Below are 27,521 nucleotides of genomic sequence, written 5' to 3'. Positions count from 1 at the left end.
ATTATTCCTCCTACCCAAAAGCCTGTGCTGTTATGAGATGCTGTTGAAGCCTCTGGTTTGCCCAGACGCGTCTCAGTGAGTGGGACCTCTGGGGAGACAGGATCCTTTCTCAGGGTTGGAAAAGAGAACAAAAAAATACAGCCTTTGCCCTGCAGAGATGTTAGAACACACTCTTTCCTAGTCAGAGGGGCACTCACCTCGGTGCTGTGTTGGGGAGAATCATCATCTAATTCCAAGCCTAAGGCTGGGTCATCAGACACACTGTCTTCTCCCGGCCCGTCTTCCAGCTTCTTGCACCAGTTTTCGTGATCCAATTTCTCTGCTCCCTCAGACAGGCTGAGAAGGAAGTTATGAGCCCTCTCCATCATTTGCCACTCTCCTAGGCCCTTCCTCCTTGGCGGTTTTCCCATTTGGGGTCTTTTTTCTCTTCTTCTCACTGTTTCTCCTCCTCTCCCCACAACCTCTGTATCTCTGGGGGGGAGTCCTGTCTGTGCCTCTGGGCCTTTCTCTTTCTATTTAGTTCTCAGAGCCCATTCTGGGATTCTATTTTAGTCCATCCATCCATCCAGCTGATCAGGGTTGAAACCAGAAGTGCAATCAGTCCAAGCCGCTGGAGGCACTGGCTGCGGTTCTGCCCCATGTTGCCTTGTTTGTGGGCTATTTTCTGTTTCCCGTCATGCTCTAGGAGAACTGCCTGTCAGAGCGGGGTTGTGCTTTTTTCTCCTCCTGCCAGTGGGCCCTGCCTCTGAAACCCAGATTAGAAAAGATGGGACATTAAAAAAAAAAAAAAGGATTCTGCCCGATCTTGGCATTTCCTTTTTCAATAGCAGATTTCTTGTGCTTTGATAATTCCAGAGTGAGAACACAAATTGGTAAGTGGGCTGTGGGGGGAGGGTTCTAGTCAGAGATAAAGTTCTCCTTTGGGCCTCTTCCTGTGCTCTGAATCCCGTTCCTGGCTTTTTTCACTTAGTACTCATATGGTGCTTGTATACACCACCTTCTACCTCCAGCCAGGGGGGTCCTGGAGGCCAGGGACTCTGTCTCCCAGGCTTTTGTGCCCAGGAGGTGATCAGCCCCAATATGGATTAAAGAAATTTTTCTCCTCCTGGAGATTTGTCTTCAAGCCCAGCCACCCATCGAATATGTCCTGATATCCTGGGTGGTTGCAACTGAGTCCAGCTGAGAAGACAATGATGGGGGGGGGGGCAGGGAGGGAAGAAGAGGTGCAGGCTAGAAGGAGGAGAGCAATGCAGGGCCCCAGAGGTCAGGGCCTGAGTTAACGCTGCTGAAGCAGAAAGAGTACAAGAGCCCATTGGTCCTCTCATCTCAGAGGACCTGATCCATTCCTTCAAATCTCACCACATTCGGGGATAATGAAAAGGAAATAATACTGTTAATAGTAGTTCATAATTGATGCTAATACCACCATGCAGGGCCTGTTCTAAAGGCTTTACATTTACTTATTTTTGTCCTCATCACAATCCTAAAATGTGTGTTCTGTTCTTGCCATCTCCACTGTACACGAGGCAACAGAGGCCGAGAAGTTTGCCTGCGGTCACATGGTTGGCGCATGTAGGATGGAAATCGTGAGTCTGGGCAGGTGCTCCAGAGCTCAGTCTTGGTAACCATCAAACCTCTAGTGATTCCCAAGTGTTTATCTCCAGGACCGGCTTGTCTCCTGAGGGTCCACTGACTGCAGCCTTCCTGGGATGACTGCAGACCTGGACACTTGGTCCTACCTTTGTGCTCCCCATGGTCATCTAGAACCGCCCAGGGAGGAAACTGAAGAAGGGTCTGGTGAGCCCGCAGGAGGGAAAGAAGGAATGGGGAGGCCCCACACATGAGCCTATTTCTTCTCCTTCCCACCTCCCCCAACAGCACTTCATTCCAAACAACCTGGGACCCAAGGACCCTATGAATTTCCTTGTGCTTCTGTCTCCTGTGTGCTCACTTCCTCTGTTACCATGACTTGCTCCTCAATCTCAATTAGGCTCCACACTCAGCATGGAGCCCAACGCGGGGCTTGAACTCACCACCCTGAGATCATGACCTCAGCCGAAATCAAGAGTCGGATGCTCAACTGACTGAGCCACCCAGGCACCCTGCTCCTCTGTCTTCTTAATGCTGTTCACGTCCTCCTCCAGCAGGGACGATCACTGCCCAAATTTCTGGTCCCTTCCTCACTTTCTGGGCCCACTGAGGCAGTGTCCTTTGGGTGTCTCCATCAACTAGAGCAGTATCTAACCCACGCTGGATAAAACACAGACTGCTGGGCCCCTGCCCAGATTCTGACTCACTGGGCCTGGAGCAGGGCCTGGGAACGTGCCTAATGCCACGTCACAGTGCCTGCGTCATTTACCTCACTTCATCTCATCACATGGGCATTTGTTATCTCAAATCATCAGCATCAGCATCATCGGAATGGTGAGTAAGGTACAATGTAGTATTTTGAGGGAGACAGAGACCTCATTCATCTAAGTTATGTTACAGTATATTGTTATAATTGTTCTATTTATTATTGGTTATTGTTATTCATCTCTTACTGTTCCTTATTATAAATTAAGCATTACCATAGGTGTGTATGCATAGGAAAAAACATAGTATGCATAGAATTTGGTACTATTCACGATTTCAAGCATCCCTGGGGATCCTGGAACGTGTCCCCTTCAGAGTAGCGGGGGACAGCTGTATGTGGTAGCATTGTTATTGTAGGGTCAGCACTGATGTCTGCAGGGGTCCTCTTGGGGGCAAGGTCTGACTTTTCTTTAGGTTACAGCCTCGAGAGCCTGTGCAGGGCCTGGCTGCTGTGAGTCCCTCCCACAAACAGAGCTTGCTCCTTGGTCTCACCCTCCCTCTTGCCCAGGCTGGGCCAGCCTCTCTCTTTCCCTCTGGATCTAGCTTCTTTAGAAGTGCATGGGGCCATCTGAGACATGAAACACCAGTGTCGTACTGGGCAGCTTTTTTCATGGACTCCCACTAACAATGCTGTTGATCCAACAGTAATCTTGGCTAGACAGGATCTGTGTCTCTCGTCCCTGCAGCTTGTGTCCCGGTGCCTTCTAGGGGGACACTTCCTGCTAGTTGCCCAAGTAATTATTACTGTCACTGTCTGTGTGCTTTTTTTCCTGCCAAACCAGTAGGAGAAAGGAGTGCAGAACTGTGAGAAAGAACTCACGGTGCATTCAAAGAAACTGCAGTTGCAGAATTGTTTCCTGACTTGCTCTTATCTGAATATTCAGGTAAATATTCCACACTTTCGAATGGAATTCAAATTTCCGAAGAAGCCTGCATGTGGTCACTGATTAAATCCCCCACCCCCACTGTAAGCCAGTGGACAAGTCCTTGGGTGTCCCCTGAGGCTCCTGCTCCCTCTTCCATGGAATAAGAACTTTAGAGTACATGAACTCTGAGGATTTGTCCTTAGAAGTCCTGAATCCTGTCATTATGGGAATTTTGGCTGTTCCTAATTAACCTTGACCTTGTTCTCTCTGTAGCCTCAGGCTAAGCCTGCCTGCAAGAGAGCTGAAAAAACCTCAGGATACATTACTGCTGGGTAAGAGGGAGAGGAGTCAGCTCTTAGGAAAATCAATTTGGATTCAGCAAATATTTGTTGAGCTTCCTACTCTTATGCCATTTCCTGTGCTAGATTTACCTGCAGATACACAGAGTCTTCAGGAAGGCCTGTCTTGCATCCAGATGGCCCTGTAAATAAGTAAATAAGTAAAGCGACCAGATAGACAACTAGACTCCATTTGTCCACGTGACCATCTGTAACCAGTTGCTTTCTTTGCTGTATTTAAATTGAATTTGCATGTTTGATTTAGTTTCTTGAGCCTTCGGTTTCCTCGCAATTTAAACATTTGCTTTTAGATTGAAGACATTTCACAAGATGGTCTCTTATTTAAGTATCTTGATATGACCTAGGGAAGAGGCCCAAATAACAGAAAATCCAGACTCTACCCGCAGAGCCTCAGCTCAAGTCCATTGTAAAGCCAGTTGTATGCAGGACTTTCTGCAGCACAGTAGGGCTCCCTGGGGAAGAAAGGAGATCCTGTAGTCTTTGGTGGATCATTGCTGGGCAGAAGGTCAATGCTCTGTAAAGTCTGTTGAACTTAGGGTCTTTCTTTTCCACCCAGAGCATCTCTTGGAGAATATAACACTGAGGGGTGAGGTGTTCCCCCACATCACTTCTCAGAGCACCAGGTTCCTCCCTCCCTCCCTCCCCATCCTATACAGCAGCCTTGCTGTCCTTCCCACTGTGGGTTTGGTGGGGCAACTGCCCTGGTTATTGGCCCTCTGTTTTGTGTGCCAAGCACCTGTTCAATGTCTCTAGCTTTTAAAACATAGAAATTAGGGCTTGAGGAAAGATCATAAACTTGGAATTCTTGATTGCGACTTTTGGATTCTGATGGTAGTCAACCATAGGAATTTAGGAGTGAATTGTTTAGTAGAATTTAACCTTGACAGCGGATAGCTGTTTGGGCTGTTATTTAATGTTATTAATATGGCCCCAATTCAACAGAGGAGCCTCTTTTCCCAACCTTATCTTATTATCACTCTCAATGTCCTCTAGGGAGGGTAAACGGAAAAGTGGGTTTATAATGAACATGATGTTTTATATTACAGTTCATGGTACACAGTAGGCACTTAACAAATGTTAGTTCTCTTGTCTAGCTAAAATGGCATTATCCTGAAATACGGTCTTTCTATAGAGTTTCTGAAACTGAGGTTCCAACCTTTGTTCGTGAGTGTGGATGAAAAAGAACAGCACTATTATTTTCCCTTATTGCTAACTGAAATTCGGGATGTCTTTTGGTGATGAATGTGAATAACAAACCATAGTAGTATCAGCTTTCATATTCTACTACAGTTGTGGAAGATATGATGACATATCATTTGTGCTTATTTATTATTATTATACTATTTATTATGACTTATTTATTATTAGGCCCACCACTTACTATTTCAGGCATCAGTAAGGAAGCACACATATCACTTAGTCTCGAATTTGTGTGCTTTAACATTTTGTTAGTTTTATTTCAATATAATTTGTTTCTTTTGTAAGCATATGCATTTATTTTGTATACTCAGAACTTTATTCTGAGAAGGGCTCCATAGGACTCACCAGATGGCCTTAATCTTGGCACAAAGATCAAGGACTTGTTTTCTTATGATATTCTCCTGGTCTTTATATGGCTTATATGTTTCTTGTTCCATCCCTTCCTCTTTAATGTTGCTTAGGATACTTAAATACCTCCTTCTTTTTCCTGATTACCCCCACCTTCTCTTTCTTGGTAGAAATGATACATGCACTTTAAAGTTTCAGGGAATAGAGAAAAATGACCATTACCTAACTATATTCACTGTCAACATCTTGGTAAATTCTGAGAAATATTTATTTTTTTAACGTATTTGTAATTAAATGGTTAATCCCAATTTTGCAATATGCTTCATCTATTTTTTAAAAAAAACTAGTGAAATACCCTGTGTCATTTTAGTTTGTGCTTGCCCCCTACACCCTTGCCCTGTTAACAAGGTTAAGGATTATACTGTTGCTTATTTTTTCTGAGTTATAGATGACTCTTCTTTGCTTTTTGAAAGTAGGTAGGTATGCTGTCCTCGGAATGTATTTGGCCTCCTTTGGATCAATCTATTCTTGGTTTATATGTATTTTTGGATCTTGCATATTTAACACCACTTTTAGTAATGTCTTCATCATTCTAATAAGATAGACTTTGGGAGAATTATAGTGGGAAATTTAAATCCCTAACAGTTTAATTGGTGGAGTCAATAGTTTTTTAAATATGCCATCTGATGCCTTCTCTCAGATAACCAGGCTCCAGGGTTCTGATATTGTGGGAATTTATATCAGCCATTGGGGGGATATGAGGCATCTCCCTCCTGAAGCTGCACTATACAGAGCTTAGGGATAGAGGTGGAAGACAGCATTTGAGGGAGATGGCAAATCAAAACCAGATAAACTGCTGGCATGAAAGGCCAGTCCCCAAGAAGCTAGGCCAAGAGGGGGTAGGGGTGGAAAATTCACATACTTTTGAACCCAAAGACTTTCGCTTAAATCCATTCACTCACATAGTGACCCTGAGAGAGCCAAAGATTATGAGCTCAATTTTTCCATCTGTAAAAATAGAGCAATGTTAACACCCATATTTCAGAGCTGGTTGTGTGGATCAAATGGAATAGTATACATACTAGTAATGTGTTGGTGTTATTTTATGACTATTCCTGGTTGATATACCAAAAAAATGTGACGGTATTTGGATGAGATATTACAGACTATTCAAATAACTCCCCTTTCCATGAAGACTTTCAAATCCCCCCAGTGGTTAGTTGTTCCTTGTCTTTGTCCTCAAACTACTTTGTTCATGTCACTGTAGTAGTACTTGCCACTGTATTGTCATATCTGATCCGTGTCTTTCTCTCCCTCCACCAGACTCTGAGGACAGACATCTGTGTCATTTATTATTCTGACCTTAGCACCTAGCACAGTACCTGGCACATAAAGGTCCTCAATAAGTCCATGAGTATGGCACCTGGTGGCTCAGTCAGTTGAGCATCTGACTCTTGATTTCAGCTCAGGTCATGATCCCAGAGTCATGGGTTTGAGCCCCACATCGGACCCCACACTGAGTGTGGAATCTGCTTAAGATTCTCTCTCTCTCTCCTTCTGCTCCTCTCCCCTGCTCTCACCCTCTCTCTCTCTCTCTCTCTCTCTCTCTCTCTTTAAAAAAAAATAAGCCAATGAGTGAAGAGACATCAGTGTATAAACTGGCAGAAGAAAGAAGTTGTACACAGATGCCTATCCAGGAAAGTGGAGGACACTTAGGGAGACCGATTGCATAACAGGGCTGCACAAAGAGAGACTGGTTAGTGTTGGAGGAAGAGTTCAGGGAAGACTTCTTGGGGAAGGCAGATTTTGGGCTAAAACATGAATGTCATTTGCATATCAACTGTGCTATAACAGATAGATATATAGATATAATTTGTATATATTTTCATAAGAGCCTCAAAATGCATCTAAATTCAATGTGCATGAAATTCAACATGTGTGCCTTTGCCTGGTTAAGTGAGTCCCAAGGGAGCACTGTTAGGATTACTATATGGTATTAAGAGAAAACACACATTCTGGAAGTTCCTTGTTGCTTTACACATCCAATGATTTGAAAACCCAGCTCTACACATTTGAAAACCCATCTCTACAAAGAAACAAGCCTGAAATCTGTTAATTGGGATAATGGCTAACCTGCTGTAACAAAGATACCCTCAATACCATGACTTAAGGAAGAGGAGTTTATTGTACTCTCATGAAACATCCCTGAGGTGAATAAAAGGGTTGATGTGCTGCTCTACTTCATGTGGCCATTCATGGACCCAGTTTCCTTTCTTTCATGTTATTGGTGTGCATTCCTTAAGGCTTTGTCCTCATTTGCATGGTCCCTCTGTGATGCTGTTCATGGTAAAGGAATTAGAAACTCTCTAGGACCAGTGACTTGGCGATTGTGCAGAAGGTCCACATGTCACTGCCATTCACATCCCATTGGTCTAAACTTAGTCGTGCACTTAGCATGCATAGCTAGCTGTAAGGAGGTCTGGGAAATGTGGGCATAACCTAGAAATGCCCATGCTTAAATTTTATTCCTATGGAAGAAGGAATACATGGATTCTGGTGGATAGCCACTAGTGTTTGCCAAAGGAGGACTACAAACAAAATGATCAGCCCTTTATGAGCATATACAGGGAACTTGGGCAAACATTTAGATCAGTCTTTTATTGCAGGCCTAAGCAATACAAATATTCTAAACCATCCAGAATCCACAGGGGGGTAGATGTTCTGATGGCTTCTCTAGTCCAATTCTAGATGGGGGATTTAGTTGGAGTCTCTTAGGACACACCCAGAACTTCTTCCTTTCCCTCTCTTCCCACATGAGCCTTTGCCCATTTTCATCCATTACTCTTTTGTTAAATCTGCCTGCTTCCAGCGTCTTACCTTAAACTTGTGTCATTCCTTGCTCCACGTGGTCCCACTGCTGGGAAGGGGCATGGGGCAGACTGAGGATTTCACATGTTGCCATTAAAAGGAAGGGAAAAGGTAGAGAAGTCCTCACCAAGGTCTGGCTTCAAGACCTTAAAGACATTTAACCTCTTACACTTTAAGGGTCGACTTCTGGTAGGTGATACTCTCAAAGAGTCTGTGAGTCTTTCTCCTCTCTGAGTTCAAGGCACAGTCTTTTCTTGTAGGCAGTAGCAGAGAGCAGGTGATGGAGAGAGGAGAGAAATGCCCACTCTACCACAATGGAAAGAGCTGATGAATGAATGAGTGAGTGAGTGGATGAATAAATGGGATTCCTTCCTTGCCTCTGATTCCTCATTGTGTAGGGATATAGCAGGATGCAAGTGAGAGGTGGTCCCCTCTCCCATGGGGGTTCAGTCTGGAGGTGAAGAGAGCCCTGAATGAGTCATTCGGAGTGTCCTGAATTTTACAAGGGGATTTGACACCCATAATTGGGTGACCTTGGTTGGCATATAAGGTAAGGACAGACTCATCCTCAAGGCGAGATTCAGACTAGGATTTAAATGGCCTGAAAGAGTTAACCAGATGAGGAATGAGTGAGTGAGTGAGCGTGGTGGAGGATGGGCAGGAAAGAAGAACATTCCAGGAACAGAGAAAAATATCATGAGAACCCTGAGGCAAGGGTGAGTGTGGCCCCTTAATGGAACCAAGAGACGTTCACTCTGGCTGGAGAGCAGGAAATGATGGGGTGAGGGCACCCTGGCTGTGTAATTCTCTCCAAGGAGTTTGAACTGATTCTGAGGGCAAGAGGAAACGACTGGAGAATTTTAAGTAGGCAAGTGATATGAATAGATTTGCACTTTAAAAGAAATCCATCTGGAATCCGAGTGGAGAATAAATTGGTGGAGGGAAGGGAGAAGGGCAAAGCAGAAGGCCATTGCCACGAACTCAGAATGAGAGGGTGACCAGGAAAGATGGTGGAGAGATTGGAGGGAGGGAGGTTCAAGAGTCTTTGGGTTCTAGCCAGAGGATGCATTGGAAACCAGGGAGAGGACAGAGGATTTGCCCCAGGGAATCTCGTTCATGGGCAGGGGAGCCCTAAGACCCTAAGCTTTAACTGCACTGTCCCTGTCAACCAGTTGCTGGTGAGAACAAGTCTTCTGACCAAGTGGCAATGGGTGGTTATTGATGAGGAAACCGAGGCTGTGAACGGCTACCTAATTAGCCTAACGTCAAATAGGCAGAAGTGGTTGATCGGGACTCAAACTCACACAGGTGGACTCACAAAGCCCACGTCCTTCTCCATTGTAGCTGCGTCTGGGGAGAAACCCCAGTGCTGCTCTGCCTCTGAGTCTGCTTTCTCTGCACACATCCTCTCTTGCACCATGAATATTAACTCCTGCCATGTGTTATACTCAACAACATTGTGGCTCCTTCTCTGAGTTATAGAGCACAGTACTCTCTTACAGCTTTAGTCTCCTAAGGTAGCAGAAAAAGAGTGATGGAAAGAGGAGAGATGTGACCACTTCACCAAAATTGAAACTGTGGCCATCCTGGGGTTTGGGAGTGGAGAAAGAAATTAGAAATAGAGGGAATGTAACAAAAGAGCTAAGAGTGGGAGAAATCTCACCCTGAGTCTAGAGAACCACGACCTTTCTCATTTCCTAATCTTCCCCATGATCCAACCACATGGCAGCATAGAAAGTGCAGGGCTTTGGATTCAGGCAGTCTGGGACATGAGTCTAGTTTTACTTATTAGTGGCTCTGAGGTTTTCAGCCATTTGTATCAACTTACTGAGCCTCAATTTCTTTATCTGGACAATGGGGATAATAACATTCATATTAAGGGTTCTGAGGTAGATTGAAAAAGAACATGCATGGAGAATGGCTGATCGAGGCATCTGGTGCATGGTCAGTACTGAAAACACTAAGTTCCCTCATTCCTGGGTGACCGTTTAACTTATCATCCAATGGGGACCCTTGTGAGGAAAAAAGGAGATGCTATAATAATTTCACTAGGACAATAGACAAAAACTGGAACTGTCCCAGCAAACTGGGAAATATGGGCAGCCTGTTCACATCCAACTCTGTCACCAGGAGCCATAAAATCACTGCTATACCAATTCTTCCTGGGTCCAGATTTCTGCTCTGGGGTTGCTGGAACTCTTCATTCCTTCAGATCATTCATTCATACATTCAGCAAAACAATGCTGAGTGAAAAGGAGGCAGTAGCCAACAAGATCCACTGCACGATACATCTCTTGCAGGAGCTCAGAGTTTCGTGGAGGAGCCAGGCAGTGACACCACACTATGATCATTGCAAGCTCATGTGTGATGGCAGTGTGTCTGGAGGTGGGGCATGGATGCATGGAATTCAGTCTTGGAAGAGTCCCTTGAGACTTAGTGCATTTCTTTCATTTTACAATTAAAGATACCAAGGCCCAGAGAGGTAAACTGACTTGATTAAAATCACCCAGCTAATTAGTATCCACATGGCTGACTAGAGCCCACAAGGTTTATTTTAATGCATGACACCCAGGATATTGGTGACACAACAGCTCTGGCCAGCCAGACATCCTCTCTGGGCTCTGCCCAGCGTCTGTCTATCTTATCCCCCATTGGGCTCATCTCTGAACCATCTCTTCTCTGCTCACTCCCTCTCTTCCTTTTCTCTCTTCTATGTATTCAGTTAGATATTGTGGGAGATGCAGACATGAACGAATGAGGTTGTAGCCCTTTGGGAGATGAATGAATGAAAAGTAAATGAAAAAAATTGTTCATTGGAGATAAAAGTGATGTGCACTGGTAATTTAAGATGATTAATTCTGGTGGTGGGATTGGAGAAAGCTTCTTTTGAAAGGTGGCATTGACACTGAGTTGGACATTTATTAGGAACTTTTTCCATAGGTAGAGAGATGGGAAAGGCAGACTGAGACCAATGTGATCAGGAGCATGAAAATGGAAACACATTTCTTATTTATGTGATTGTTGATAGGGGCCCAGGAAGACATTAGGTTTGAGGAACAATGAGGTAAATAGGTCATAAGGAATCTGAAATGCCTTTTGAAGTTTTGTTTTGAAATGACAATAACAAGTAACACCACCACCACCACCACCAATAATAATTCAGTGACTGCCAAAGGCAGCCATGCTCGTGACTGTATTTAGATGTATACCTCATGGCAAATACTTGCGTTGGACGTTGTAGCCCCATTGTACAGATGAGGAAATATAAGCTCACAGAAGCTCCCTGTTCGTCTGAGTTCATGACAAGCAGATGAGCTATTTGAATGCAGGCCCCGTTGGAATAGGCAGAGGCCTCAGAGAAATGTGGAGTGAGGTGTGGGGATGGGCTTTGCCACCAAAGTGACCTGGGTTTGAATCTTGCTGATGCCACTTCCCAACCATGTGGCCTTGGCTGTGTCACCTTACCTCTCTCAGCCTCACCTTTCCCATCTCGTAGGCAGGCATAATTATAGTGTGCATTCCAGGAGTGATACTAGAAGTATATAGGAACTGGTTGGCATGAATGGCGCTGACCCATCAGGATGGATACAATTCATATATGAGCACCAGCTCCGCCCACTTCATCAGGCTGTTGTGAAAATTAAGTGATTTTAAATCATTGGGAACAGTACTTAGCACATTGTGAGCACTCAAATCTTGGCAAGTTAGAGAGCTTAGGGTAGAAAGAGCCGAGTTTGGAAAGGAGAGGTCAGATGGGGAGACACTGTGGAGTGGATTCTGAAGGACCCGCACTGGGACATATCTCTATACAGGAACAAGAGGTTAGGAGTTAGGCTTTAACAAAGCCAAGTTTGAATTTCTGCTTCTTGCTTGGTAACTAATTTGTGATATGACTCTAGGCATATCACTTAACTGCTTTGAGCTGAAGAGTCCTCACACGCAAACAAGATGAAAACAACCTTCCTTATAGAGTGATTGCAAAGACCACATGTTATGGACTGAGTATATGTGTCTGCTCCAGATTCACATGTTAAAATCCTAACTGGATGGGATAGTATTAAGAAGCGGGGTCTTTGGGAGGTGCTAGATCTGTGAGTGGTGTCCTCATGGATGAGAATTTGGTCTCTTTCTCTCTGCTCTTTGCTCTGTGAGGCTACCCCAGAACATGACTATCTGCAAACCAGGGAGAGGGCTGTCATCAGACACGGGACCTGCCAGCACCCTGATCTTGGACTTACCAATCTCCACAACTGTGAGAAATAAACGTTGTTGTTTAAGCCAGCCACTCTGTGGTAATTTGTTACAGCAGCCTGAGCTAAGATACCATGTTAATGAAACCTGGAAGGGGCTGACTTCATGGCTTCACACATAGTCACAGAAGGTGACTTCTCTCACTATGCAGTAGTCCATCACTCATTGGCAAGGGGGATGTTCACTTTCTCTTCCCTGCCATGGGAGGAAATATTTCCCAAATGGTGGTTGAATATATCTTGATGTATCATAGTAACGTAGGTCATTGTGATATTACATTTTTTTTCTTGTTTTACTGGGTTCAAGATGTTGAATGTTCGGTTCAGTTGGCATTTTCCATATGTTATTATAAATTGACACAGATGAGAAGTTTAGGTGGAGGCAATGCATGGGGTGGCTACTGATTTGTTTGTGACTTAAAATTGCACCAAGAAGTAGAAAGAACAAAGGCCAATTGGCAGAATGAAGCTTGAGCTTCTTTTTTCCCAGAGCTGCTGGTTGCCTAGCAAGGTGTGGGTGGGATGCGTGGATGCTGGGCTCCCAGGATAGTTAAAAGTCAAGGAGACAGATTCTAGTGGGGGAGGCAAGGGGATGTGGGCAGCTTGATCTTGGCTGAGCGGAGGCTTTGAAATGATAGAGATTTCAGTTTGAATCCAGGCTCTGAAACATGGATGCCCTTGGGCAGGTGGCTTTGTATGTGTCAGTAACTAAGCATAAACATAGCACAGGGTGGGAGGGAAAGAATGAGGCAGTGTGGGATAAAACATGCTGCCTCAACATGCAGAAGTCATGTCTGCATCCCAACGTCATGTTTCAACATCCCGGAGGAAAGAGTCCTTTGTGCCTTCTAAGAAGATGTTTGAATTGGCTTAATCAGCTAGGGTTTGAAACTGAGTCTTTCAGTTTGCAAAGCCCAAGTTCTGGGTTTCATTTTCTGAACTATTTTGTGCTTTATCATTTTGGCATGTTTATTCATGAGTTCCCTTTCTAGGGATGCCTTCATCTTTGCAAGTCTAAATCTTACCAATATTTCAAAACCAGCTCAAATGTTACCTTCTCAAAAAAAAAAAAAACTCATCTTTTTCTCTCTTTAAGTACTTGTATATTTTTACATTTTGTTAGATTACATGAATTAGCTCCCCTGATACACTATAAACTCTCAGATAAGCTCAGCTCTGGATCTTACATAGCACCTAGGACAGTGTAATGTCCATGATAGGTGTTTTATGCTTGTTTGTTGTATTGCTGACTATTTCCAGAGAGACAGGCTATTTGTTGAAAGGACTCAGGAAGCAAAGAAATGCAAGACATAGGAAGGCAGTGGAATTCTGGAAAAGTAGGTTTTATGATGCTTCCCATCCAAATATTTGCCCATTAAGGCTTCTTAGATTTCTCATTCTCGTAATGTTTGAAGGGGAGATCATGCTTCTGCACAATGATTCTATTTGTCTTAATATTTGTTTTTCTCACTGCCAAGGCAAAGTAGATCTCCATTAGATGTATTTCCTCATAACAAGCTCCTACACTGTTATTGGCTTCTTATTGTGGTGATCAGAAATTCTCTATACTTGAATAATTTGAAATGAAACAAGAAGGAAAGGAGAATAGGACCAGTGTTAGAGATATTTGCCATGAATTTCTGAAGCTTTTTTTCTTGATTTGTTAGAGTGATTAAAATTCTTAGCTAAAACAAAGGCCAGAATTAAGAATTAAAGAAAATAAATTTGGATCGAAACCAACCTTATGAGATGGATATTGAAAGTAAAACTACAACCAAAAGAAAAGATATGTTGTATATTGTAGATGATGAAAATATTCAAGATGCATTGCTGGACGCAGCCATTAACTCATGAGTTTAATGAAAACACTTTTGGTTTTGCAAATAGTCTTCTGGTTTGTACACACATACGCATTGCTAAAAAACATGTATGTGTTAACCTTAAATGTGTGAAAGATACAGACATTCGTGTCGTGGTGAGAGCCCCATTCCAGAGAGCTTGAAATATCATAAAATCCCTAATTACATCTTTAGTTTTAGTCATAATCTTCAACAATACATTATTGATGATATTTTGTACGTTAATCTTTCACTTCTTTCCCTTCACAATTAATCACATGTCTGGTTGGCCCATGATACGTTCATTAAACATTGAATTGAAATGAAGCTCGGCTGCTCTGGGTGATCTTAAAGATTTCCATCTTAATTTTGATTGTAATATGTTTATGAGGCTTATGTTTTCTCTCACTTGTGTCAAGACCGTTTTCCAATTTCCCATTTTTATTAAGAAAAGGACAAAATGTAATAACACAGTGGTTTGGTGGAAAAACACAAGCAAACAATGGAATTCTCTTCAAATAAAGTCTTCCCAGGATCCCAGTCTGTAAAACATACAGAAATAGAGTGATCTCGATTGGAAAGGGGAGAGGAACACAGGATCTCAGAGGCCCCCCTGGGGGCTCTCCAGAACCCGTTTGAAGATCTTTGCAATATTGCACTCATATTTATGCATTAAACACTACTGTACAGCCCAAGGTGGTGACATTGTTAGAATGGACCTTGGCAAGTGCTGGTATTAAATAGTTCAAAGTGTTCATTTGTCAGCTCATGGAGGAAAGTCTTTCCTGGGTAGATCAAAGGCAGTTATGGTGTTGGTGTGTGCTGTATGAACAGGAAGGTTGTCTGAAAATACAACTTTTAGAAGTGGACGACTGTCTGCATTTCACTGGTCTAGAACCACCTGTCTAGCTGTAGTCCTGGACAGCTCTGCCCTCTTCTCTCCTCTGATGGGTGAGCCCTTGCCCTGGGCTCCATCCTTGTACTCACCTGTCCTTCAACCCAAGACCATGTCCCTCTGCTCTGTACTCTCTGGGCACCCATGCTGCTTCACAGGTATAGAATGAGGAGGCTGACTTTTCAAGGCTTTGAAGTTCTTAAGGCCTGTGCAGTATGTGGCCAGTTTGACCTTCGACACCAACCCTACACAATTTTTTGTGTTGGAATTGCTGTGATGTCAGGTGTTTCCTTAAGTCTTCACTCTGCTCATTTGGAAAATTAGTTCTTTGTTCACGTGTGTTAGCTTTTTATTCAACACACATTTGCTAGTGCCCGATATAGGTAAAGCACTGTGCTAAACGTTGTGGGTCCCCTTCCTCTTTCAAAAGCCTATGCAGACAGCACCTCCTCTGTGAACTTTTCCCATCTTCAGTCTGTAAAATTAGTGTTCCTGGCTCTGGATGGTGCTTTGTATATAACTACATGCAGGCATTTATTACAAGCTACAATTTAGCCATTCCCAGGACTGTGTTTTCCACTTGTATATGACCTTCTTGAGGATAGGGGCTTGCCTTAATCATGTTTGTTTCACTCATCATGGTGTGATTTATACATATCAGGCCATCTACATATTGAAGGAAGGAGGGAAGCCTACATACAGTGGACATGCCCAAAGGGGGCCCCCAATGAATACACCTTTGTATATCCCCTCCCCTGGAGTGTGGGTGGCACCTGTGACTTCTTCAGACAACAGAATATGGTAAGGCTGGTATATGCAGAATATGGTAATCATTTCCACCATTGTGTTAAGTTATATAAAACTCTGAGCAGATTGGAGTGAGAGATACTTTGTCTGGTTTTGAAGAAGCGATCTGCAGTTTGTGGGAGGGCCTATAGAGGACCCATGTGGCAAGGAACTGAGGGTGGCTGAGGACCAGTCCCGGCCCCTGGATGACAGAAAGCAAGAAAACATGGACCTGAATCATACACCTGCAAGGAAATGAATTTTTGTGAAAACTTGAGTAGGTTTGCAAGGAGATTCTTCCCCAGTCAAGCCTCCAGATACAAATAGAGCTGAGCTGATGGCTTTATTGTAGCCTTCTGAAAGCCTGAGTGGAGGTCCAAGATAAACTGTGCCCAGACTCCTGACCCATGGAAACTGTGAGATGGTGGATGTATGTTATTTCAAGCCTAGGATTTGTAACAATCTGTTACGCAGTAGTAGAAGATTTATACTGTGGGAGAGGATATTGAGCAGGACTTCATCCTGTGGCTGTAGAAGAACTACCTCAAGTCCAGAGTAGAGGGCAAAGAGGCAGCGGTTCCATCAACCTAAAAAGAGCTGCTAGCACTCCTCACAGGGGACAAGACAGACCTCACCAAAACCCCTCCCTGGTTCCTCACCCAGACTATAAAGGAGAGAATGGGGAGGTAGAAGGGAGAGAGCCCATGGGTTGTGCTGATGGAGAGTGTTCAGGTGAGAAGTGACTATCCCCACCTTCCCCCTCAAAGTCAAATGATAGGAATCACCAGAGTCCCTTGTAGGATTGGGGCTAGCCATAAGAAGTGGTAATGGTCATCTTGGTCCTTAGTTAGATCTGTTCTTTGGTAGTGGGTCTGCCTCTTGAGTAGAAGAAAAAGGAATGGGAATGAGTTGGCAAGGCTTAGGAAAGGCTGACAACCAGGCAATCAGCACTCTCATCATTGGCATGCCCCATGTTGTAGTTTTCCTGGAGATTGAGAAGATGCTGCACAGCAAGCTGGGATGGATCAACTCAGGCTGTTTACTGATAGGGAGACTGCAACACCAGTGGGAGCTGAGTGGGGGGCCAGAGAGGCAATCCATGTTTCCCATGGAAGAGATCTGTGCTTCACAGAAGGGGAGACTTCACAGGGCCCTGGAGGGAGCCACTTAGGAGAGTCAGCACATAAACACCCTCCACATAAAGGGTGGTTTTCTGGTTAAAAGCAGCAAATCAAATGAGAGGATTCAACCATGTTAGTTGAGTAAGGAAACCTTTACCCCTTTCCTGTTCCTCCCATGTCTTCTCTAGTCCCAACTATTGAAGAGCTAAGGGTCTGTCTTGAGGGAGAAGAGGGAGGAAGTGAAAAATTAGATCAAACACCCTCTCCCTCAATTTCTTTCAAACCGTGTGTCCATCCCATAGGACGGAGGAGGGTAGTTTTGCATTCGAGATGAAATTGAAATTTTAAAGTAGAAAGGACTTTTAATTACTGAAAGTAACCACGAAGTGATGTATTCTACCCAATCATCATCAAGGGATGGAAGACAGGGCTTCAACAGAGTATGGCTGAAAGCAGTGATTGGAAAAGAGAATGATCATTTCATGTATGTGACCCCAATGAGTTAAGACTCCCTAATACACTTAGGCTTTGCCTTCAGTGAGCTCACAGGTGAGTAGGGGAGATTTAATAAAGTTAGAAATAATTTAACACGTACTAGAGAGGATGAGAATGAATGTACCATATCAAGTGTTCCGGGAATTCAGAGGATAGATGGAATTTTCTGATTGGGAGACCAAAGGAGGTATCACATGTTGTCCATAAATTTTCTTTTAACATCATCTCAATAATTATGATATATGTTTGAAAGCAAAAAGTTCTCCATGGCTAACATCCCCATATCATAAAAGATGTTGGACTCTCTTTGTTTCATTTATTTTATATATTGATGGATTTTTTACAGGATTGGACTCTGCACAATTGGCTGAGTATCAAGCTAAAAAACCCTGAGCTATGTTCTACCTTTTCTTCCACTGCTAAGAAATGGCCAATTAAAGTAACAGCTTAAACTGTCTTTTCTTCCTCCTTGTCCTCTCAAATGTAACCTTAGTGAGGATAGAAAAAGCAGAAATGAAGTATGTTCTTGATATTATGGTAATTCAAAATGATAATGAACTCAATCCCTTTCTGATAGCTGTGTTTTAATGCTGAGTCCTGGAAAATAAGGAAATAGGAGTCAAAGCATCATATAAAGTTGAGTTGGCAAGGATATTAGAGTTTATTTCACATGACCTAACTGAGAGAGTGACAGTGAGAATTGAGAGGAGGGATGGATTTTCAAGTTCTTCAGGGCTTGGAGAAATGTAGGAGAAATATGTTGCACTCTGTTTTGAGTTCCTGTGAAGGTTTGTTGAAATCAGGAAAGACGGGTTCTATGAGCTCAGTGACCGTCTCCCAAGGTCATGGTTATCAAAGTGCTTTAGTTTTGGTGGGTTTTTCTGATTGTCAAGTTGAATACCAAACTACCACAAAGGGTACAAAGGCAGAACAGGTACGTACATGGGTACATTCATGCATGCGCTCATTCAATAATATTCTTTGTGTGCCACTATGTGTCAGGCATTTTTCTGGTGCCAGGAATAGCCTTGTGAGGCAATGGTCAACACCTTTGTCCTCCTGAAGCTTACATTTGCATGGGTGTATCAGATAATAAATGAATAAGTGGACAAGAGAAATATGAGATTGAACTCAGTTCCATATAGAAATGAAAAGCTTCCTTGTGCTAAAGAGTGAGTGCCTGGGGCTATGTAACATTGGATGTTGTAGTCACTACTGAATGTCCTTTACTTATTTATTTATTTATTTATTTATCTATCTTTTTAAATTAATTAATTAATTAATTTTTAAATCTAGATCCAAGTTAGTACATAGTGCAACAATGATTTCAGGAGTAGATTCCAGTGATTCATCCCCTCTGATTGTCTTTTAATAGCCATTCCTGCTCCAACCCTAGCCTTCCTCCTTGTTCTTGCTGGCACAACTTTGATTTTCTCTGGGTGCTTACCCTCTGGTCATCATAAGAATATGACCTTGCCCCAGAGCCCTCCCAATGTCCGTCATGGTTGTCTCTTCCTTCTTGCCAGTGATTAGTTTGAGTAAAACTAAGTCCTGGCCAGTATGGTCAGAGAGTTGGCAGTTGGGAGGCCTCCAATATAGATTTTTCTTGCTCATCAGAACTGCATAGAGAAAAATGTCTATCTTCTTCAGTGAACACAATTGTGTCCTCATGATGTATAGAACTTGTGACCCCAAAGGGAGCGTTTTTGGCATCTTGAAGTCTCAGAGTGGAAAGTTGGAAAGGACCTAGGTCTTTGATGAAGTCCCAATGCCAATGACTTATCCAACCACAGAACTATCCTTCCCTTGTGCTATATGTTGTGTGAAGCTTTGTTTTCACTATTTCTGGCTGGGTCTTCTTTGTTACTTCTTGCTGAAAATATCTTAAATGATACATGTAGGTCAAGGAAGGACTTGTTGAGAAGGTGAATTTCAATCTGATATATGACTTCATGAAGGAATGAAGTTTTGTGAAGTCCTTGGGGTAGGGGAGGGGGGAAGAGAGCATCCTAGGCAGTGGGAACAGCAAATGCAGAGTCCTAGAGTTGGAAGCAGGCATGATGGGTTCGAAACAATGAGAGCTGACCACTAAGGCGGTATGTTGAGTGATGGGAACATATGTGGAAATAAGGTCAGAGAGGTAGGACATCGCCCACCCACACAAGGAGCTTGGTCTTCCCCCTCTCCCCCCAAACTTTTCTTATTGTAGTAAAATAGAGGAGCATTAATCTACATGCAGTGGAAGCCACTGGAAGGGCAGTTCCATTTCTTTCATTTCTCTATCCTCTGCACCCAGCACGTAGTTGAACTAAATTCTAGCTTACAGGTTTTTAGTTTGATCAAAATAATTCCAATAACAGAAAGATCACTTGAAAGTGAATATTTTTCTCTAATGCTCCCGTGTAAAGAGATAAGACCTTTTCCTTGACAACAGGCAAAGGGGTTTCTCACAATTCTTTGATCAGACACAACTTCAGAAACTAAGTTTACAGGTAAAGAAAGTCAGGAGCACGTGCAAAACTGCAGATATGATGACTGCTAATTAGCTGCATCAAATGACTCTTGGCATTCCTAATTTTCACCTTTTTGTAACAATTCAATTCATTCCAAGGTTTTACCAGAGTAGACAGGCATGAAATGAATTCTCCACGGTAGGTTACCAATGGCAGAGAAATTGCGAGCTCTGAAATGGCTGGAAGAAATCATATGAGCTCTGGCTCTTGCTTTTCCCTAAACTCTGTGGATTCTGTCAACATTAATTCTGTGAAATATGTAGGCTGCACTATTTGGGAGAAATGAACAGTTTTTATTTTCTCTAAGCCTTATCTGTATTCCATTTTTTCCCCAAGCACCCCTGTCTTGGGGAGGGTATTCACTAGTGGGCACGTAGAGTAGTGGATGAGAACTAGGAATCAGGATGGCTGGGTGCTAGTTGGGTCTGGATGTGGGGAAAAGATAACGAGACAGGGGTTTCAGCTGACAGTGTGCTCTCTGGAAATCAGTAGTGTGATGGGGCTGCCATCATCTGACCTGCTGAGTTTTTCCCCTGCTCTCATTCTCTGATACTTCCCCATATGCCAGCCGCATGTTACTGTTTGCACTCCATTAAAAGGTCATACTATTTCCTCCCATTGGGTCTTAAAATTTTTTTTAATTATGTATTTTTGAGAGAGAGAGAAGAGAAAAAGAGAGAGAGAGAGAGAGAATCAGAGAGAGAGGGGGACAGAGAATTCCAAGCAGGCTCCACGCTGACAGCAGAGAGCCCCATGTGGAGCTCCAACTCAGGAACTGTGAGAGCACGACCTGAGCCAAAGTTGGTTGCTTAACTGACTGAGCCACCCAGTTTATCATGTTTATCTCCCTCCTCCTCCCATTGGGTCTTTTAAAATGCACCATTCCTTCTACCTGGAACATCCTTACTTCGATTCTCTGTCCTTTAAAATGCCAAGCTTTCTCTGTCAAGCTTCCTGTGTTGGGCATAAACCTTCTGTGCCTTCTCAGATTCTCTCGAGCACCTCCTTCTTTCCCATGTGGTTGCACACTTTCTGGATAATGTCATCCCCTCCTTCGCTGGCATCCCTATGAGATCCCTGAGCTGGTTGGAGTCTGAACTGAAGCCCCGGACTTGCATCACCTTTATGCATCACATGCTAAGCCCCTCCCCTTTCAAGCTTCTGAGGCTGAGGCTGAAAAGTCCTACTGTTTGGATATGGGATCTGGTTTCTTGATTGGATGCTGAGGGGCTGGAAGATGCACTTGAGGTATAGAGGAATCAACTCACTGTGGGGTGACCCTGCACTAGTGGAAGCCAGCAGATTAGAGAGAGGAGCAAGGTCAATAAATTTCAACCCCTTTTGCCCTTTTTTGGGTTGCCCAGAGATGTAGTTTGTCTTTGCGAACTTTCCAGAGAAATCTTGCAAGGTGAGTAAACCTGCCTCTTGAGTTGCCAGCTATGTGCTGCACTGTACTGTGATGTTCAGTATCTTTCTTTATTTCACACCCCCTTTCTCCCCTAACCCTTAATACCCTGGGCTTGCACCTCCTAAGTCGCAAGACTTTAATTCTTTTGGGACATCCTTCTTCTTCTTCTTTTTTTTTTTTTAGAAAGAATCTTAAGGATTTTTTTTCATGTTTATTTATTTGAGAGAGAGAGAAAGAGAGAGAGAGAGAAGGGAAGGGGCAGAGAGAGGACGATGAGGATCCAAAGCAGGTTCCGTGCTGACAGCAGTGAGCTCATTACAGGGCTTGAACTCACGAGTTGTGAGATCAGTACCTGAGCCGAAGTTGGTCGCTCAACCGACTGAACCACACAGGTGCCCCTTGTCTTAGGATCTTCTTGACCTCTTCCCACATGGCTTTGTTCCTTTACTGTGGGACAGAGAAGCTCTCTTAACCCATATCTTCTTAACCTACTCTTGGATTGCCCAATGCTTTCCATTTCTTCAGCAAACCACGCTCTGAATGCTCATTGCCAGTAGACCTCTTGCTGGAGTCTAGATGCACTAATTCTCCCACCTGAGTTGTATGCTTATCAAGAGTCAGTTGGGAGCACTTGGGTGGCTCAGTTGGTTACGTATCCAACTCTTAGTTTTGGCTCAGGTCATGATCTCATGACTCCTGAGTTTGAACCCTGCATTGAGCTCTGCGCTGACAGCGGGGAGCCTGCTTGGGATTCTCTGTCACCCTCTCCTTCTACCCCTCCCCCACCTCACACCCTCTGTCTCAAAAATAAATAAGTAAACATTGAAAAAAGGAGTCAGTTATACTTTCTCTAATTTTGTGTACACGATGTCCACTTATTATTATCATTGAATGATGTAATTAAATGTTACATAAGCCAATACATTATGGGTGTGAAAATAATAAAAAGGGTTGTTTCTATGAAAATCCAGTTGAATAATTTAGATTTTAGGGAATGCTGCTTAAGAAGGAACTAGAATCAAATGACATGTGGTAAGATAATTGTAAAAGTTTAGGGGAACTCTGTAGCATCTAGAAGGACTCTAATCATATGGCTTTCCAAGTATGTTTAAATTCTTATTCTACTTTAAAGACATATCCTAAAACTAATTATCAGAGCTGATATATTATTGGTGTTTTCTCATGCAAGAAAAAATACACAGAATGCCGATTTGTGGACCAATAGTTACAGAAAAGGCCTTGGCCCTGCACCAAAAGATTGGCCTCTCTGAAAGCTTTACAGCAGTTGATGGATGACTTCTACGTAGAAAAAAGCCGTGCTACCCAGGCATTGGGCCCTGGAGTGCACAAATTACCTGTGGATCAATCTGCTGCTTGAAAATTTACAGAGGAGTTGAAGTCACTTATCAATAGGGAAAATTTTCTTAGGGAAAAACTCTCCAATAGAGTTGAAACAGTTCTAAATTATAAGGTGTTTTCCAGAAACCATGGTAGAAAAGGTGAAGCGAGTGCCAGTATGTATGAAGTCCCAGCAAAGATTCTCAGCAGCTGCCCATGGCAATGCTTCTGGAATTCCAAATTCTGACTTTTTATTAGTGGCAAAAGTAAAAGTCTCCAAGATTTAAGAGATATAAATTGTTTTTTTCGAGATAGGAACTCTTCACAAAAATCAGTGTTGACAGACCCTGAATTATTCTATAAATTGATATTTTTTGCCCCATGAATTTATTCATTCTGTGAGGAAACACTTGAAGAAAATAGACATCTGGGGGTGCCTGGGTGGCGTCCGACGTCAGCTCAGGTCATAATCTCACGGTTTGTGAGTTCGTGCCCTGTACCAGGCTGTCAGTATAAGGCCCACTTCGGATTCTGTGTCTCCCTCTGTCTATGCCCCTCCCCTGCTTGTGCTCTCTCTCTCTCTTTCAAAAATAAATAAACATTAAAAAGAGTTAAAAAAAAAAGACAATAGACATCTGGAAACCTAATTCTTTATCAATGTTTTTCAACTTGTGGGTCTTGATTCTAGTGGGGGAGGATCGTAAAATTTACTGGGAGAAAGATTTTAAAAAATGAAATAGAATAAAGCATAATGGAAAATATCAGTGTGCATTGTGTGCTGTGAAGGCATTTCATGAGAATTGTTCTTATATGTATGTATGTGTGAGTGTGGCATGTATGTTATACGTGATAGGAAATTTCTAACTGTTGTAAAATTTCTCTTGCCTTGTATTACTGGCAAAAACTTTGAAAGCCTGTGTTATAGAATGTTTTAGTTATGAATAAAGAAAGTGATTTAAATAAGCGCCAGGTTTTTATAACAGAATGCATTTCTTTGTTCCAAGGTAGGGATCAAGGGCTATGAAATGTTTTTAAAAATAATATTGGAGTTTCATTTTAGGAGAAACAAAAGACAAGAATAGAGATTACATACAATCATTAAAAATTGTTAACGTTAAAGGAGATTTTTTTCTTTTTTTCCCCAAAGTAGCAGTTAGTGGGGAGTGAAACTCCCAGTTTGACATTTACTAAATCTCAGAGAAGGGAAAAATGTTGCCTGAGGTTGACAGTATTGGAAAAACTCTGAACTACAAGACAATAATTAAGAACATGGTTTAGTAACCTATCCCAGACAAATTGGCGGTTCCAATGATTTACAGACAGATGATATATAACAATGAACTAATGATTCCTATTTATTGCAGTATAAACTTAGCATCAGGGAAGAAGTCCTTCAGGCTATGACAGAAACAGACAAGTCAAAAAACGAAGAATACAGGGAAAAGGACGTGTGATATCAAATCTAGAGGCCAAATCTCATCATTCAGAAGCCAAAGCGGCCCTGGGTGGAGTTTGTTATATTGAATTGCTAGTCAACTATGTTATGACATACAAAAAATGTACATGCTTCAAAAATATGCTCCAAAACCTGTGTTTCTTTTTCTAATCAACTTTCAAACATTGATTTTATTAAATGAATTAATATTATGTATATTAAGTGAAAGTAAAAATATGTACAGTTTACATGTATCATTTTGATGATTCTCCATTTTAATTGACTTTCCATTGATATGATCAATACAAGGTTTTCCATTGGCCTTGTTGATCTTTCTGCCTTTCATGCTAGGGCCTGATGTCACTGAAATGGGCAGATTCTGGATTCAGACCTCCTGGTGGGACCCTATCTCCCCAAACCACCCACTGATGAGACCTTGGACACGTAACTCAGTCTCTCTGAGCCCGAGTTCTCCTTTTGGAAGGATGGGGCTGGGATATCATTCAACTTCATTGGATTAAAGCCCAGGTAATGTATGTATGTAAAGCTCTAAGCATAGGTACACAGGTACACAGTAGATACTCAGGTACACAGTACACAGTAGGTCAGGTACACAGTAGATACTCAATCAATGATAGTTTTCCCCACTATGATGTCTTAAATTTACCATAAATGTAATCAGTATTATCTTTTATAATTTCAAAACATTTTTTCCAGCATAAGTTTTAGAGTGCCTGGCATGGGCTAAACATCATTCTCATTGCTCCCAGAATCTCAGGATTTTTCTCAGAATAGTAACAGTCAAAAATGATAACATTAGCTTATGTTTTCATGGCATTTTATAACTTTTAAATTCCACATGAGTGACACAATAGGCCTGATTTTCCAGGTTTCATAGTTCAGGATGACAAGACTCAGAGAGGTTAATTTACTCACCCAAGGTCACCCAGCTCGTGGATGGGGAGAGAGGACTGACCCCAGATCCCCTGACACCAAGGCTGGTTCCTTCCAACCAATGTTGTCCTGTGTATAGTCCCGTGTGTGAGCCAACGATGTGCCGCATGGAAAAAGCAGCCTTCCCTGAGAACCTGGAAACTGGTCCAACTTGGAGAAATCTCATTATCACTTTTTGAAGCTTTACCCTGACGGCATGTTAAGTTGTATAATTTTTCTGGATTTGGATTTCGGTTGGGACGCTGGTGATTGGCACGTACTGTGTCTCATTTGGGAAAAATTTCCCTCAACCTATATTAAAAGACTGGAAAAGAAAAACAAAACAAAACCCCTTTGAATAAAAGGCATTTAGGGACTGTACTGCTATTTGACCTACAAAGAGAATGACAATGATTCAGTAAGTTTATTATCTAATTTTTTGTTTTTAAGACCTAAGGATTTGTGCCATCTGGACCCCTTGATTGGTCTCTGTTCAGTTTCTCCATGAAGCCCCTTACTCTTTTTAGCCATAGCGGAAATAAAGCCCACAGCTGGGCTTCTCTTATTGTCCACATATACAACAGTTGCTGACTTTTTTTTTTTTTATTATTATTATTTTGGTTTATTATTTCGGATTTCGGTTGCTTGGAAATTTGTGACGTTAGTGATGTTTGCTACTTTTTATCTTGATATATATTTTTTAATCCCATCTAAATTTTCTACATTGTTGGCTGGGGTCAAATCATCCTGCATTTTTGCTGCTTTGTTTGCTTTCCCAGGCCTTCCTAGATTTGGAAAGCTTAATTTATTCTTTTCTCTGTTTTTATTATGCTCACTTTCACCCTTAAAAGAATCAAAATCTCATCCAGAAACAACTTGCTGGCTCCCTCCTAGAATTTATATGGTTTTAGGAGAGCAGCAAACTGATTTAATAAAACGGAAGTTCTTTTATGAAAGTGTTTTTGCCATTGTCTGTGTTCATTTCTGTTCTGGTGTTTTCACCCCGTCACACTACAGCATGAACCCAGCTAGACCCGGGCTTGAGTCCCCAGCTCCTTTTCCATTCTTGTGTGTTTTTAGGGGCCTGGAAGGAATGTTTCTAGGAAGGAATTTCCCATGTCCTCTCCATTGTTTAGGGTGGCCTGCTCTCTTCACTCATGTTCTAGAATGATCCCTTGCATATGGCCATTTAGGGAGTGGTGAGGGAAAGTCATGGTCAAGATAAACACAAGGAGGAAGGAGTAGGAGCATTTAGGAAAGACTGTTTCCCTCAACAGCACACAATCAGGTTAAACACAGAGGCAAGTGGGGAGGATTTGGGTGCGCCTCAAGTCCACAAGAGAGGTGGTGAGAGCTTAAAGTTAAAAGCCTTGGTTTTCCAGAATAAAGACTCCCCCAGATCTTAAGGACCCAAACCATTTGGGGTCCACCTATCTTCACTTGTAACTTAGAATTAACATTTGTCTTGAAAATGCACAACGCAGCCTTTTCTGGAGGATGAGATGTTTAGGAATTTTTCTGCAGTGGTAGACATTAGTGACTCTTTTTGTATATATAGAGCCTTTGAACACCCTTCATCTATTTGGAAGATTCCACTCTGTACAGTTTATTCCTCCTAAGGTAGAAACCAGAAGTCTCTTCCCCAGACTCCCTTATAGCTTTGGTACATTCACGTTAGCAAAAATCTCTCTGCAGGGGTGCCTGGATGGCTCTGTCAGTTAAGTTTCTGACTCTTGGTTTTGGCTCAGATCATGATTTCATGGTTCGTGAGTTCAAGCCCCACATCGGGGCAGAGCCTGCTTGGGGTTCTCCCTCTCCTTCTTTCTCTGTCCCTCCCCTGCTTGCTCTCTCTGTCTCTCAAAATAAATAAATAAACTTCAAAAAAAAAATTAATAAAATCTATCTGCAGACGGCCTGTCAATTAGAAGCCAGTGATACCCAAAATGTGGGGTCCCAAAGAATCCGTGCTGTGAGGATGGCACAGATGTATCCAGGATCCAGGGACCGCAGGGGCTGCAGGGGCAGAGTTCCTGGTGGTGTTAGAGGCTGGGGGCCAGTATTGCAAATTATAGTGCTCTTTCTGCGGGTTTCCAGCTGCAGTGGGGTTGCAAAGTGATTTGAGTTTATTCCTGGGGGTGTCACCTTTACTTGGTTTCCACAGTGATAAGAACAGAGCTGCTCATGGAAACTCCTAGAATCAGGAGCTAGTTGTCCCATGAATTTAAGTCCTGAGCTGATCAGACAAGATTCTGCCAGATGTAAGTCCCCAGTTCTATGGTAACACAAAGGAGGGGCATTCTAGCAGCCAAAGGGGTAAAGACAAAAGGGCAGGGAAAGAGGCTTCTAGGTGGAGGCGGTGGGGGTGGGGGGGGGGGCGGGCAGCAACAAGAGTGAAGAGTAAGCTCCAAACCATCTGGCCAGGAGAAAGGTGAGAACCAGGAATGCAAGCTGGTGGCCTAGAGGGCTTCGCATGGGCTTCGGGCTGTTCTCTTGCGGTCTGTTTTGGTGTTGCA

General features: G+C 42.8%; 1 long non-coding RNA gene across 2 annotated transcripts in view; it reads left to right on the top strand.

Moving 5' to 3' along the window:
- The first annotated feature begins 1,544 nt into the window (after positions 1 to 1,544).
- LOC132693352 (uncharacterized) overlaps positions 1,545 to 27,521 on the top strand; it is a 47,580-nt gene continuing 21,603 nt past the window's right edge. Inside the window, exons 1-3 of one of the 2 annotated variants that reach the window (XR_009616752.3) lie at positions 1,545 to 2,424; positions 24,427 to 24,603; positions 25,017 to 25,878. This is a non-coding gene — a long non-coding RNA (uncharacterized LOC132693352). Of the gene's footprint in view, positions 2,425 to 24,426; positions 24,604 to 25,016; positions 25,879 to 27,521 lie in introns of those variants that run through there. The other variant, XR_009616753.3, reaches the window with a different exon arrangement.

This window comes from Panthera onca, chromosome B1 (assembly GCF_046562875.1).
Source record: "Panthera onca isolate mPanOnc1 chromosome B1, mPanOnc1 haplotype 2, whole genome shotgun sequence".
Lineage (NCBI taxonomy): Eukaryota > Metazoa > Chordata > Mammalia > Carnivora > Felidae > Panthera > Panthera onca.
The sequence above is the reverse complement of the archived record's forward strand: the minus strand, read 5'-3'. Positions and strand labels throughout refer to the sequence as shown.